Source organism: Bos indicus, chromosome 11 (genome assembly GCF_029378745.1).
Source record: "Bos indicus isolate NIAB-ARS_2022 breed Sahiwal x Tharparkar chromosome 11, NIAB-ARS_B.indTharparkar_mat_pri_1.0, whole genome shotgun sequence".
Lineage (NCBI taxonomy): Eukaryota > Metazoa > Chordata > Mammalia > Artiodactyla > Bovidae > Bos > Bos indicus.
In genome coordinates, this window is record NC_091770.1 from 89690296 (window position 1) to 89704500 (window position 14205).

At 51.0% G+C, this 14205-nt stretch overlaps 1 protein-coding gene across 4 annotated transcripts in view; it reads right to left on the minus strand.

Annotated features, from left to right (window-relative positions):
- The window catches only part of RNF144A (ring finger protein 144A), a 128592-nt gene extending 124564 nt beyond the window's left edge, over window positions 1-4028 (minus strand). The window contains exons 1-2 of one of the 4 annotated variants that reach the window (XM_019970736.2): window positions 4011-4028; window positions 3187-3293 (exon numbers count right to left, since the gene is read on the minus strand). The gene's annotated coding sequence lies outside the window, so the exon portion shown is untranslated. Of the gene's footprint in view, window positions 1-2591; window positions 2729-3186; window positions 3294-4010 lie in introns of those variants that run through there. The other 3 variants (XM_019970735.2, XM_070799180.1, XM_070799178.1) reach the window with 3 other exon arrangements.
- Between the last annotated feature and the right edge of the window lie 10177 nt (window positions 4029-14205).

Here is a 14205-nt window from a genome sequence, read left to right on the forward strand (position 1 = left end):
TCAGCCGAACTCCCCAGCAGGTATATGAACAGTTGCTTCCATTTAATTTCTTCATCTAATTAAGAAAAGGTGTCCATGAGTGTCAGTGATGCAGAAACAAAGGAGAGAGGAGACTGCTTCCAGAAATGATGACCTCGGATGACTTTTCATCTCAAAGAAAAGAACCTTCAACTCAATCCTTGGACCTCAAAGGTCCAAGTGAGTGTCGACAGGGTCCATCTTCCGTTGAAGTATTCCATTCTACTCACAGCCTCCTGGCTGCCCCTGACTGTCCACACCCCAGGGACCCAGGGCAGGTCCTCGCTTGACCAGATCCCCTGGAAGAATCACCTGGAGTGGCTCCAGACCAGCAGACCCCAAGGGCAGCAGACACGTCTCCATCCTCCAGTTTAAGCATGGAGCCAGAGAAAGAACAGCAGACCATCAGGAGGGCTGGTGCTGGGCCCAAGCTGGCCACGGCTCTCTTTGTGGCCACGCCCCTGACCTCCCCCTCCAGTCCACAGTGTCCTCAGTCACAATGGGCGGCTGGGCTGGGGATTTGTGATGACCAGTGAGCTGTGATGCTCACTCTCTGTGTGGACAGACTTTCCCTGTTTCCACACCAGAAAGAGAGAGGCTCCTAAGAGGGAGGTGAAATTTGCACAAAAGAAGGCAGTGGGGCCAAACCATGAACCACAGTGGAAAACACAGGCGACGTGGCTCCCGGCGTCTGGCCGAATGGCACGTTCATCCCGCTGAATGCCAGCAGCGTCCACTGAAGTGTGGGAGGTCCCTTCCGAGTCCCAAACCACATGGAGTCCACAGGCCAAGCCCTGTACTTGGGCAAGGATCTGGGTGCGATGAGCACACTTGATTAAAACCAGGGCGCTGGACAAGCTTATAAAGCACAGGAGTTTGAAAGTGCTCGTGCAGGTCTCAACACCCACATCTTTCAGGCCCCTGGGAGCCCACACCATCACCCACTGGCCACAGCTCTACCCCCAGCATCTGACTGGTTCACCTGTTTCCCTTCCAAGGATCCTGACATTTGAACCAGAGCTTCGTTTTACACAAACTTCCGAACTCCAATGGTGCTGGATCTGGAAAACTCCCCTCCCATTAAAATCAGGTTGTTTGCATCTTGCTTTTTCCTGAGGTTCTCAAGCCCTGCCTGACCTTTGATGAGAAGTACCAGGGGGACTACAAGCCACACCTTCCACAACAGACTACCCCTCACAGCCACCTTCCCCACTCTCAGTGGGGGTCCAGCCCACTCTCTGAACCATCCAGAACCATCTATGGCTCCCACTGCCACAGGATCAAGGCCATAGGTTGGCCTGGAATTCAACATTTCACCATCTACCCCTATCTGACCACACTAGTCATAATTCCTTTGCACTCTCTAGAAAATAATAAAAGTAAGATTTGAAAAGGCACTAGAAACCCTTAGAAGACTAGGAAAAGGGGATCTCAGTTCCCTCTCCTGAGAACCTGCTCTCGGCACCATCCCAAAGGGACCACATCCAAGGAGCACACGGGCTGCACGTCCGAGGGTAAGGTCAAGGTACACACCTGTGTCCCTTCTCCCTTCCTCCTCTGGCCAGTTCCCTCTGGCCACCCAGAACCTGTCCCACCTCCAAGCTCTGACTCAATTCCGTCTTCACCAGCAGTCCAGACCCTCCTTCCCCGGCCTCTCCCTCCTGGGAAGTCCCAGGGTTCTCAGGCAGGCAGTCCTCACCTTGCTCTCTGGATCTCACACTTTCTTTATCCACAGGGCTAATCTGCCCTGCCCCTGGCCAGATTGCCTGGAATGCGTCCTTATCAGATCCCCAGGCCCCACTCCTGGGAAAGGGCTTCCTTCCCACCATCAAAGCAAGAATTGAGTCTGTTTCCAGTTCGGAGACCAGATCCCCCTCACCTCACGGAGGACAGGACCCCCTGGGGATAGTCCCCTGGGTTCCCTCACCCAGCCTTAAGGCCTGGCAGGAGGCCAGCACAGGCTATTTGTTGACTGGGCTTTTTATGATGATTGTGCCTGTTCGCTGGGAAGAGGGCAGGGAGAGAGAACTTTTGGAGCTGGACATCTACGAGATGATGAGGGCGCAGTGAGTAACCCCTTCCTCCTCGGGACCTGATCGTCCAGATTCGCAGGAGGCCCAGAGCTGGGTGCCCAGGACAGTGCAGGGGAGCTGGGGAGCCTGCTGGAGGGTAGGATGGGGGGTGGGGGGTGGCAGACAACTTTCTGCGCGCCCCTGGGGAGCGGACGGCTTGGAGGGACGCGGGCGGCCGCGGTCCCGGGAGCCGGGATGTGCACCCCGGAGGACGCGGCGCCGGCCCACCGCGGCCGGGCTGACCTGCCCGCCTCCTGACCGCGCCCCGCCGGATCGCCCCGGCCGGACCCCATAGGCCGCCCCCGCCGCCCCGGGGACCCGCCGGAGCTCCGGGACGCGGCGGCACCCGGGCCACCCAAGGGCAGGGCCGGGAAGGCGCCCCTGGCGGGGATGGATTGGCCGTCGCCGCCGCCGGATCCGCTCGGCACGGCCACCTCCCCCGGGGCCCTCGGCCGCGCCCGCCCCGGCGAGGCCGACACAAAGGGGCCGCGCGTCACCCACCTGATCCCGCGCGTCCGGGGCCCGGGGGGTGGGGGCCGCCGCTCCTGCTCGGCCGCGGGCGGGGCTCCGAGCACCGAGGTCCGCGGTCCGAGGCTGGCTGTCCGCGCCGCCCCGCGCGGAGCCGCCCTTTATTCCCGCCCGCCCTCCAGCCGGGGCGCGCGGCCCGCGGGGGGAGACTGGGCGGCGGCGCCGCGCGGCACAAAGACGCGGGGCGCACGGGCTCGGCCCCCGCCCCGCCCGGCGCGCAGCGCCCCCTGCCGCCCGCGCGAGGCCCGCGGGGACCCAGGCTCCGCCAGGACCTCCCGGACCCCAAGCTGCCCGGAGGAACGCCGCGGCCTCGGTTAGGTGGCAGCCAGAAGACGAGGCTGATGTCGACGCTCGGGGGCACAAAGACCGGCAAGCTGGGAGAGGAATGGGGGACCCAAAACAGTCTTAGCGCGGCGATAGAAAGAGAACCGGCCGGGCCGCTTCGGACCAGATCCGGGCTCCCGGAACCCGGGCTCCATGCCCTGGCGGTGGGGACCGTGCCTAAAGGCTGAGGGCCTTTCTAAGCTAGCATCTCATCAACGCGCCAAAGGTCTTTGCCTCCCCGTACCTGACGTGCTGGACGGATGGAGCCCCAGGCTCGTCTGGTCCTTCGGCTCTGTGGATTCCCGAGTTCCAGTTCTGGGCTGTTGACTTCCTCTGCCTTACGGTTTCGAGCTTGTTAGAGCCAAAGGTATTTGAAGGTATAATTTTCCTGTAAGATTTCTCCTTGCCACTCCCCCTAATAACTAGAAGTTACACAGGTATTTAATTCTGTCTCCAGCATGCGTACCTGAACAAGATGGGTATGAAAGAATGCCCCCTTCAATACATAGATTCTTCTCCCGAAGTATGGGAAAACCCACCCTCACCGCTTTCGTCCTTAACACCACACCCTCCAGTGTTGACTCTGCAGTCTAGTACATCACCTAATGGGTCCAGTGACCTTAACTGAGCAAGTTAGTTAACTTCTTTGTGTTTTGATTTTCTTATCTGAAAACTACTAATGGTCATAGAGGTCATAGAGATCTTGGCAGGGATTAAATAAGGAAAATAAGCAAAGAGCAATCTCAACATAACTGGAAAATTTTAAGGATTTCATAATCCTTAGCTGTATTTTGTCTCATTTCCCCCCAAACTACAATACTAGCTATCGTGACACTGCATAATTTATCTTCCCCTACTACATACACATCTTTAAAAATAATAATAATAATAAATCTGTCTCATCTACACTGAGAAGTTATTCTGGTAACTTCTTAAATATGAATTCCTCCCAAATATGAATGAGCGCTTCTGATGTCTCTGTCAAATTCTTTGTATAAATGTCATCATTCAAGAAAGAAGGCACAATGGGAAGAATTCTAACGACACTTGGTTACCCCAGCCTCTCACCAGAAGATGAAAATGGTTCTGCATAAAGGCCTGAGCTTCACAGAAAATATATTCGGCCCTTCTGTACAGGGGTTGTGGAGCCAGGAAAGCACTGTGCGATACTGCTTATGAATGAAGGGATGGATGGATGAGAGCAAGTATCCGGGGAAGTGATGAATGTGTCCACACGGATGCAGATGCTTCTGTAGATTACCAGGGGCGTGGGAATCAAGCCTGGGGGAGGGGGAAGGGGGAAGGTTGGCAAGGAGAGGGTTGATGTACAAAACCAACCTCTTATCCAGTTGTGTCATTGAGCCTTTGTGTCTCTTGCAAGTGCTTAAGCAGTGATGTGACTGTGTGTGACTGTGTGTGTGAGGTCATTCCCATGTTTGTTTGTCTTTGTTAACCTGCTTGTTGTTGGGGCGACGGGGAAAGACGACATCATCATTGATAACACAGTTTGCAGCAGGCCATGCCCTGAATTTCATGTCTCAAGACTTTTCTCTATGAAGTCTTCCTAACCCATCACTGCTCCCCATCTCCAGATGTCTGGAGTTGTGTAAATAGTTCATTTGTCTCCATGGCATCTGTTAGACTTCATGTTTTGGATATTTACTGTCTGATTATTAGGTCATAAGAGTCTGTAGATGAGAAATGAAGTAAATTTTCTATTGAGTTTCCAGAGGGTCTTGGGCATAGTAAGTGCTCAGTAAATGTAGATGAGTCCTCTGCCCTGAGCTGTGTCCTTCCTAGTTCTCTCCAATGAGCTGCCTGCATCTCTCAAGGTCACATCCACCCATCACTGATTGATTTTCAGTCCATTCCTCTCATGGCTGTCAACCGTCTCACCCAGACGTTTGTTGTGTCAAGCTCATTTTTAAAAATACCCACTGTTGCTAAGCGCTTGTGCCTGTAGGCAACATGACTCATCGTTCTGAAGAAGCCCCTTGTTGATTATCTACTGAGGGCAAGGTTTTGTGCTAGGTTGTTGCCAGGGAATCAATGCCCCAGCAAATGGTCCAGAGGCTGGAGAAATGGAAGTCCATCAGGAAGTTCCTTCTCTAGCTACAAAACTGAGTGAAGATCAAGATTCATTCGGTGGCTTAAGTTTAAACCTTTTCAGGCAGTGGAGTTTGCATGGGTTCATAATCACACATTCTGAAAGTCCAAAACATTCACATTTCTTTAATTTTTAAAATTGCCTTAAATTCAGTTCCTTATTTCTGGAGAGAAGCAGGCAATTAAATGTCAACTATTGCTCTGATTGTCTCTCCCTGGAGGCCCACAGGTCCCTGGGGGTTTTACGGTGTTGGGATCCAGGGTGTAACCCTTCATGCTCAGCCCATCTCCCTATATATCTAGCAGCTCCTTCCCTGAGTCCTGGGTCCCTTCCAAGCAGGCTACACTCAGTTTCTCTTCCAGGGGCCCAGCTTCCCAGGTGGGCTAGAAAGCTGCAAGTTTCCTCACCTCTCAGAGTGATGCAAAGTCTCTGCTGCTCTCAGGGACTCTTGGGAAAGCTTTTCTTGTCCAACCCCTGCCTCCATTCCCACAAACACCTCCCCTCTTTCTTTCCCAGCCTTGTTGTTGTTCAGTTGCAAAGTCGAGTCTGACTTTTTGCGATTCTATGGACTGCAGCATGCCAGGTTTCCCTGTCCTTCACTGTCTCCCGAAGTCTGCTGTAACATATCCATTGAGTCGGTGATGCCATCCAACAATCTCATCCTCCACTGCCCCCTTCTCCTCCTGCCCTCAGCCTTTCATAGGACTTCGCTGGTGGGCTCAGATGGTAAAGAATCTGCCCACAATTCTTAAGGAAGAAAAAATAAAATTTAGGAAAGATAACACATGGAAAGGGGGAAATTCATCCTTATAAACACGTAGAAAGAGCGCTGCTAGGGGTGAATTGGGCTTCCCTCATAGCTCATTCAGTAAAGAATCCACCTGCAGTGCATGAGACCCTGGTTCAATTCCTAGGTTGGGAACATCCCCTGGAGAAGGGATAGGCTACCCACTCCAGTATTCTTGGGCTTCCCTGGTGGCTCAGCTGGTAAAGAATCTGCCTGCAATGCAGGAGACCTGGGTTCAATCCCTGGGTTGGGAAGATCCCCTGGAGAAGGGAAAGGCTATCCACTCCAGTATTCTGGCCTGGAGAATTCCATGGACTGTATAGTCCATGGGGTTGCAAAGAGTTGGACACGACTGAACGACTTTCACTTTCAGGGGTGAATTGTCTCCAGATTCACAGGTTAAAGTGTTAGCCTACCCCACCTCCTGACATGAACTTGTATGGAAATAGGGTCCTCGCAGATGGAATTAGTTCAGATGAGGACATTCTGACTCAGTGAGGACATAGACTCAATGAACATCAGTTTGAGAAACTCTGGGAGTTGGTGATGGACAGGGAGGCCTGGCTTGCTGCAGTCCACGGGGTTGCAAAGAGTCGGACACGACCGAGCAACTGAACTGAACTGAACTGAGGACGTACTGGAGAAGAGTGGGCCCTAATCCACTATGACGGGTGTCTTCACACAAAGGGTAAATTTCAAGGGACTTCCCTGGGGGTCCAGAGGCTAAGACTCCATGCTCCCAATGCAGGGAGCCTGGGTTCCACCTCTGGTCAGGGAACTAGGTACCACAAGCCACAACAAAGAGTTTTCATAAAAAAAAATAAATAAGAGTTTTCATGCCACAACTCATCCTGAGTTGTGCAACTAAGAACTGGCATAGCTGAATAAATAAGTTAGAAACAAATATTAAAAAAACAAAGGGTAAATTTCAAAACAGATACATAAAGGGGGCACTCTGGGAACATGAAGGGATGGAGATAAATTAATTTATGGAGATAAATTAAGCATCACTGAAGATTCCACCTGACCCCTGGAAGCTAGGAGAAGACCTGGAACAGCTTTCAGGTTCCTCTCAGCCCTCAGGAGGAACAAACCTTGCTGGCGCCCTAATCTCAGACTTCTAGCCTCCATAACTGTGAGATAGTAAACTTCCATCGTTTAAGCCACTGGGCCAATAGTATTTTGTTTCAGCACCCCCCAGCTCACTAAACAAACAGCTAGACAGTGCCCATGTGTGACTACAATTTAGAGAATAATTTCATAACAAAAATAAAAACATCATCAAAGGTCATAGCTGCTGCTGCTGCTGCTGCTAAGTCACGTCAGCCATGTCCGACTCTGTACAACCCCGTAGACAGCAACCCAACAGGCTGCTCTGTCCCTGGGATTCTCCAGGCAAGAGTACTAGAGTGGGTTGCCATTGCCTTCTTTAAAGTTCGTAGAGTATGTGCTCATAAGATTTCCATGCTAGTAAAAGAGCAAAAATATTTTCCAGACACCTCTCAGGAAATAGAGACATTTTCTCTCTTATTCACCACTAAGCCCAGCACAGTAAGAACAGGTTCTGGGCACTTAATACATATTTGTTGAATAAAATAGGTGTATCTTGTCTTCTAGTGTTCTCTGCTAACTTGTCCTTCTACGTGGCTCCGATGCAAAGGCCATGGATGCTACATAAACATTTAGACCAGAGAGAAAGTTTCATCTCATCTTTTCATGTCACACATAGAAACACTGAGGTTGAAAGTGGTCCTTGAAGTTCCCAAGTTCACTGCCAACTAGTGACATACACGGTGCTGTTACTTGCTGTTACTCCAGGTTCTTGGCCAATTCAGTTTTACTATATTGCTTTTCTGGAATAATCAATAGGATATGACCCTTGTGGCTTGACAGAATTTTAAAAGGTTTCCCCAACTCTCAAGGAGTGATTAAGTTATATTCAACATTAGATGAACTTAACTATGGGCAGAAAGTTGATGCTCACTGAACACCCATGTGCTACTGCACAGGTCCCAGCCCCTTGCAGTTAGGAAGGGGCATGTGACTCGTTTTGTTCACTAGACAATCAGCAAGACTGTCACTTCTGGGCTGAGACAGAGAGAGGAATTTCAAGACCTCTAACTGGCCTGGCCGGTCCCCATTACAGTAACCACACAGCCACCCACTGCGATGGTTGGACTCTACAGCGAGGTCAGCCTGAGTCCTTGGATTGTCTCCTGTGGGGACAATTCCCAGGAGACATACACGCCCGTGTTAAGCTATGGGAGTCTAATCTATACTTACTCATGCATTTGCTCCATACTGCTTTTGCTGTTGTTTAGTCGCTAGTGACGTGTAGTGAAAGTCACTCAGTTGTGTCCAACTCTTGCAACCCCATGGACTATAGCCTGCCAGGCTCCTCAGTCCATGGGGATTCTCCAGGAAAGAATACTGGAGTGGGTTGCCATTTCCTTCTCCAGGGGATCTTCCTGACCCAGGAATCAAAACCAAGTCTCCTGCATTGCAGGCAGGTTCTTTACCAACTCAGCTATGAGGGAAGCCCTAAGTCATGTCCAACTCTTTACGACCCCATGGACTGTAGCCCACCAGGTTCCTCTGTCCATGGGGATTCTCCAGGCAAGAATACTGGAGTGGGTTGCCATTTCCTCCTCCAGGGGATCTTCCCCACCCAGGGATCAAACCTACGTCTCCTGCGTTGATAGGCAGCTTCTGGACCCACTGAGCTGTCGAGTCACAGTCACTCTCCTGGGTCTTAGGGAAAGTCAAAACGCAGTGTCAGGGAAGGAAAGTAAGTCATCAAGTCTTAGATGAACCTCTGTTTGAAGCAAATGGCCAGCTGTCGGTGAACATGAAAACCTGAAAGGAACTGAGGATCAGAGAGGCAGAAGGCAACATTAGGAGGAGCTCCTTTATCTGGGGTGTGACCATGTGCTGTAACGTCTTTTTTTTTGTTGTGTAAGTCACTCAGTTGTGTCCACATGTCCATTCTGTTTGTGACCCCATGGACTATACAGTCCATTGAATTCTCCAGGCCAGAATACTGGAGTGGGTAGCCTTTCCCTTCTCCAGGGGATCTTCCCAACCCAGGGATTGAACCCAGGTCTCCTGCATGGCAGGCAGATTCTTTGCCAGCTGAACCACCAGGAAAGCCATCTGTAAAGTCTTACAGGTCATTAAAATATAGGCTGAGGGTGCACGGAATGGCTGCTCCGTCCTCTGCACAGGGCTTGGGTGAGGTTCGGCAGATTGATGCTGTGGTTTGTTGACCAGACCTGCCTACAGAACCAGAGGCTCACCCCGGGCTGCTGGCATGCCAGGTACCAACAGTTCACTTCCTGGGAATCATCTTTTGCCAGAGGAGGCTACCTCAGCCAGATTTCTGGAGGCAGTGCTTCTGATCATTGGTCCACTGGGAATTAAAGGCCTGCCCAGCTGCCTTAACTCCAGACAGTCCTGAAGAGTCCCAGCAGCTGCAGCTCTCTTCAGCCTCATCCCAGGCCCTCTACTCCCCACTCTCCCTGGGAGCCCCTTGGAGAGCATCCTGCCAGCAAACACCAGGTGTCAGATCTGCTTCCCTGGGGGGCTGACCCCTGGACACAGGGCCGTGCGGGAGGAGCCCAGCACAGCCACACCGACGGAGCCAGGGCTCATCAGGAGGTTCATCTGGTTTGGTGAGGACTGGAAATGAGGGTGGAAGTGGGTCCCGGGAGCCAGGATCCACGGGGCCTTGGGTACCACCTGTGGATGGACAGTTCTGGGGAACCTGGGAGTAAGAATAGAACTGGTGGGAGGTGGGAAGGCCCCTATGGTGGAGGGTGATTGCCAGGGCGCCCAGTCATGTGATTGGAGCATTAGAACTTTCAGTCCCAACCTCAGACCTCCAGAAGGGGCAGTACAATCACCAGTGACCAGTAATGTCACTGGTGAGAGACCTTTGGAGACTTTTGTTTGTTTGCTTCTAAGAACCATTTCGGAGAAGGCAATGGCAACCCACTCCAGTACACTTGCCTGGAAAATCCCATGGACAGAGGGGCCTGGTAGGCTGCAGTCCATGGGGTCGTGGGGTCGCACAGAGTCGGACATGACCGAGGGACTTCACTTTCACTTTTCACTTTCATGCACTGGAGAAGGAAATGGAAACCCACTCCAGTGTTCTTGCCTGGAGAATCCCAGGGACGGAGAGCCTGGTGAGCTGCTGTCTATGGGGTCGCACAGAGTCGGACACGACTGAAGCGACGTAGCAGCAGCAGCAGCAAGAACCATTTGACTTCTTTGTGCGTGCATGCTTAGTCGCTCAGTCGTGCCTGACTCTTTGTGACCCCATGGACTCTCTGTAGCCCACCAGGCTCTTCTGTCCATGGGATTCTCCAGGCAAGGATACTGGAGTGGGTTGTCTTGCCCTCCTCTCCAGGGGATCTTCCCGACCCAGGATCAAACCCATGTTTCCTGCATTGGCAGGTGGGTTCTTTACCACTGTGCATCCTGAAAAGCCCTGACCTCCTCGTATTTAACTCTTACTCTGCTATGATTTTTAAAGCTACTTTATTTTAAGGAGCTTATTCAATCCCGTGAAGTGCTCTATCCCTGGACAGTCTGGGGTCCTCTTCTAATATTTTGGAACTCGGTTCCCGGCTGTTGCTTTGGTGTCTCCTCCATGACTCCGTCTGGATCAGGGTGGGTGCCTGACCTGAGCTCTCAAACTCCCCGCACTCTCCATGTCTGTGGCCCTGGCACCAGGACTGATCGCCAAGTTAGGATGGAAGAACTCAGCTTCCTTCTCCCTCTTCTGCCCTCTGGCATGTGTATGAAGATCTGTATCAATTCTCTATCTCCCCTTTTCCTTCCTCTCCCATGTCATATGTGTTGATGAATGTTAGATATCAGGCTGTATTTCTGAGAATCTCGTGTTATCACAGGATCTCGGGGTAAGGCCTTGTCTCATTTCCCCGAAAGAAGACACACAATCACAACATCTTATCAAGAGAAGGTGCCACAGACTCCAGCAAACAAGCACACACCAACCGAGCAAAACCCAAAGATGCAGAGTCGGGGTCTCCTGGGAGTGGAGAGGCATGGGGAGCAGCCCCTCTCAGAGCCTGGAGCCCTGGGCACCCTCCCCAGTGTTACTGACTGGCAGTCTCTCTGCCACGTGAGGGCAGGCCAGCAGGAACTCATTACCTGGAGCTGGCTCAGCTGTCACCTTGATCTTGGGCTTCCAGCCTTCAGAAATGAATGCCTGTTGTTTGCGGGGCCCCCAGTCAGTGGTGAATTAATAAGGCCACCAGAGCTGACATGCCACAGGTCAGGGCGGTGCAGACAAGACTGCAGTCAAGTGACATCTGAGTTATGCTGGAAGGAGTGACAAGGTGTATTTTTTACCTTGTAAAAATACACAGCTCCCCCTTCACGCACACACATACACACACACACACACACACATGTCTTGTAACATCTTATGGGAAGGAGTTCTAGCAAAGTTCACTACAAAGCAAACCCCAAGAAAGAATTGACTAGTAGAGGCCAGTCTACTCAGACACAGAACAAATGGGGATTCAAGGTGAGATATTATGCTTTATCAATTCAGTTCAATCTTTCAGTCATGTCTGACTCTTTGCAACCCCATGGACTGCAGCATGCCAGGCCTCCCTGTCCATCACCAACTCCTGGAGCTTGCTCAAACTCATGTCCATCAAGTCAGTGATGCCATCCAACCATCTTATCCTCTGTCATCCCCGTCTCCTCCTGCCTTCAATCTTTCCCAGCATCAGGGTCTTTTCTAATGAGTCAGCTCTTCACATCAGGTAGCCAAAGTATTGGAGCTTCAGCTTCAGCATCAGTCCTTCCAATGAATATTCAGGACTGATTTCCTTTAGGATGGACTGGTTGGATCTCCTTGCTGTCCAAGGGACTCTCAAAGAGTCTTCTCCAACACCACAGTTCAAAAGCATCAATTCTCTGGCACTCTTATAAGAAATGAATATTTGGTCTTCACCCTCCTTCCTAGTACAGAGCTCCAAAAACCCATGGAATTTCCTAAGTGATGATGGTACTGCCCTGGGTTCCAAGATTCTAGTCGATAAAAATTGCTGAGAGGCCAGATGAGGAATTCAGGTGGGGCTTTACGGGGACTCATGCTGCAGCAGGAGGGAGTGAAGACAAGTAACAAGTTCCCTCGTTCACTCCCCAAAGGGGATGAGCTGGTCTCTTAAATAGGATGAGGATGGGGGCAGACGGGTGGGTCAGGAAGGAGGGGGTGGCTTGGATGGGCAGTGCACCCCTTGGGGGTGCTGCCTGCAGGGGTCACGCACAGGACACTCCTGTTTTCTCCCAGCTACGGAAGCAGCAGCTGGACTTTGGCCTTTGTGTATTGTGTCCGTCATTTGCCCCAGTTGTGCAAGTCACAGTTGCTTTTAGCCCCTTCTAGTTTCTTCACATCCTGTTGCCCTAGGAGACATTGGTCCGAGTGCAAGCCCTCCAGGAGGGGGACAAAGGGTTCCTGGTCCCAGGTCCCAGCCTCTCTCAGTGACATGAATACAGAGGTCTTTTACTATGATACAAAGCAGACTTTGGGCAGGCTCTAGGCCACCTATGGTGGAGGGTGATTGCCAGGGCATGAGATTGGAGCGTTAGAACTTTCAGTCCCAACCTCAGACCTCCAGAAGGGGGAGTGCAATCACCAGTGACCAGTGATGTCATGCTACAGAATGAGTCCTCCATAAAACCCAAAGGGACCAGGTTCAAAGTGCCTCTGGGTTGGTGAACAGGTGCAGATTCAGAGTGACTGGTGCCCCTCCACAGGGCATGAATGCTTTGTACCCTTCCCCCACACCTCGCCCTCTGCAATTCTTTCTTCCAGCGGCTATTCCTAAACTGCATCCTTTCATAATAAACAGGTAACCTAGTAAGTACGGTGTTTCTCTGAGTTCTGTGAGCTCATCTAGCAGATTAATCCAACCCTAGGAGGGAGTTCTTGGACCCTTCGACATAGCTGGTCAGTCAGTGAGAAGCACAGATGATAACCTGCAGTTGTGATGGGCATCTGTACTGGGGATGGGGAAGTAAGGTGCCCTCTGGTGGTACTGAGCCCCTAACCCATAGGATCTGATGCTGGGTGTGTGCTGTGCTATCGTATCTGACTCTTTACTACCCCATGGACTGTAGCCCACCAGGCTCCTCTGTCCGTTGGATTCTCCAGGCAGAAATACTGGAGTGGGTTGCAATGCTTTCCTCCAGGGGATCTTCCTGACCCAGGAATTGAACCTGAGTCTCTTATATCTCTTGTATTGGCAGGCGAGTTCTTTACCACTAGTGCCACTTGGGTCTGATGCTACCTCCAAGTAAAGAGTGTCAGAACTGAGCTGAAGCAGAAGGGCTGCTGTCTATGGGGTCACACAGAGTCGGACATGACTGAAGTGACTTAGCAGCAGCAGCAGCAGCAGGACATCACGCTGATATGGGAAAATTGCTTGCTGGGGTGGAAAAAACTCACACACGGGAATTGAGGGTAGAATCAGACAAGGACAAGCCGAGATGGCCCGGATTAAAATAATAAATCACTTTTTTGTTCATTTCCCCAGATCCTCCAGGAATGAGTTTGCCCAGAGAACTTTTGTTTTTATTATTATATGTATATTTTCTAGATAAAGTGAATTCCCAGAACACGAGTTGTACTCACATTCGTAATCAAATTTGTAAACAATTCAAAACCCAAATCTGGTGTGTTTTTTTTTTTTCCAAATTAACTGAGGCTTTTAGGATACCATTGAATCTCTTCTCATCTTTTCATGTGAATTGTCAAGAACTGGCTGTTCTCATTAAAGTATAAGAATGCCCGTTGGTTTTAAAATCCTTCAGAAGCTATGTGGAAAATAAAATTGAGTAAGAACTCAATTCTATTAAAAATATGCACTCCTGGAAATATGCATGAAATGAACTAGCAGTTGCCTCTGGGCCACTGTAATTATGGGTAATTTTTATTTTCTTCATTTTGCTGTGTTCTGTTTCTCAAATATTCTCCAAATGCTTATTTGTCTTAGAATCATGGGGGGAGCATGTGGTTAAAAAGCCTTTCTCATCTTTCAAACCCAACTCAATGGCATCTGAGTTGAACTTGCTATGTGGGCTTTCTGTGGAATTTCCCATTCTTTGCCACTGACTGGAACAGCAGACGCCAGCAGAGACTTGACGCTGGGTTATGCACCCCAGACATGGCTGCCTGTGTCCCGGCCACAAGGCTAGACAACCTGGGCTGCCTTCTGAGTCCCCTTCACTGTCCTCAAGCCCCTGGATCTGATCCCTGTCCTGGGGGCTAGAGCCCAGGGTTGGCCTGACTAGTCCAGTGTGGGCAAAAATAATGAGGCCATATCCTT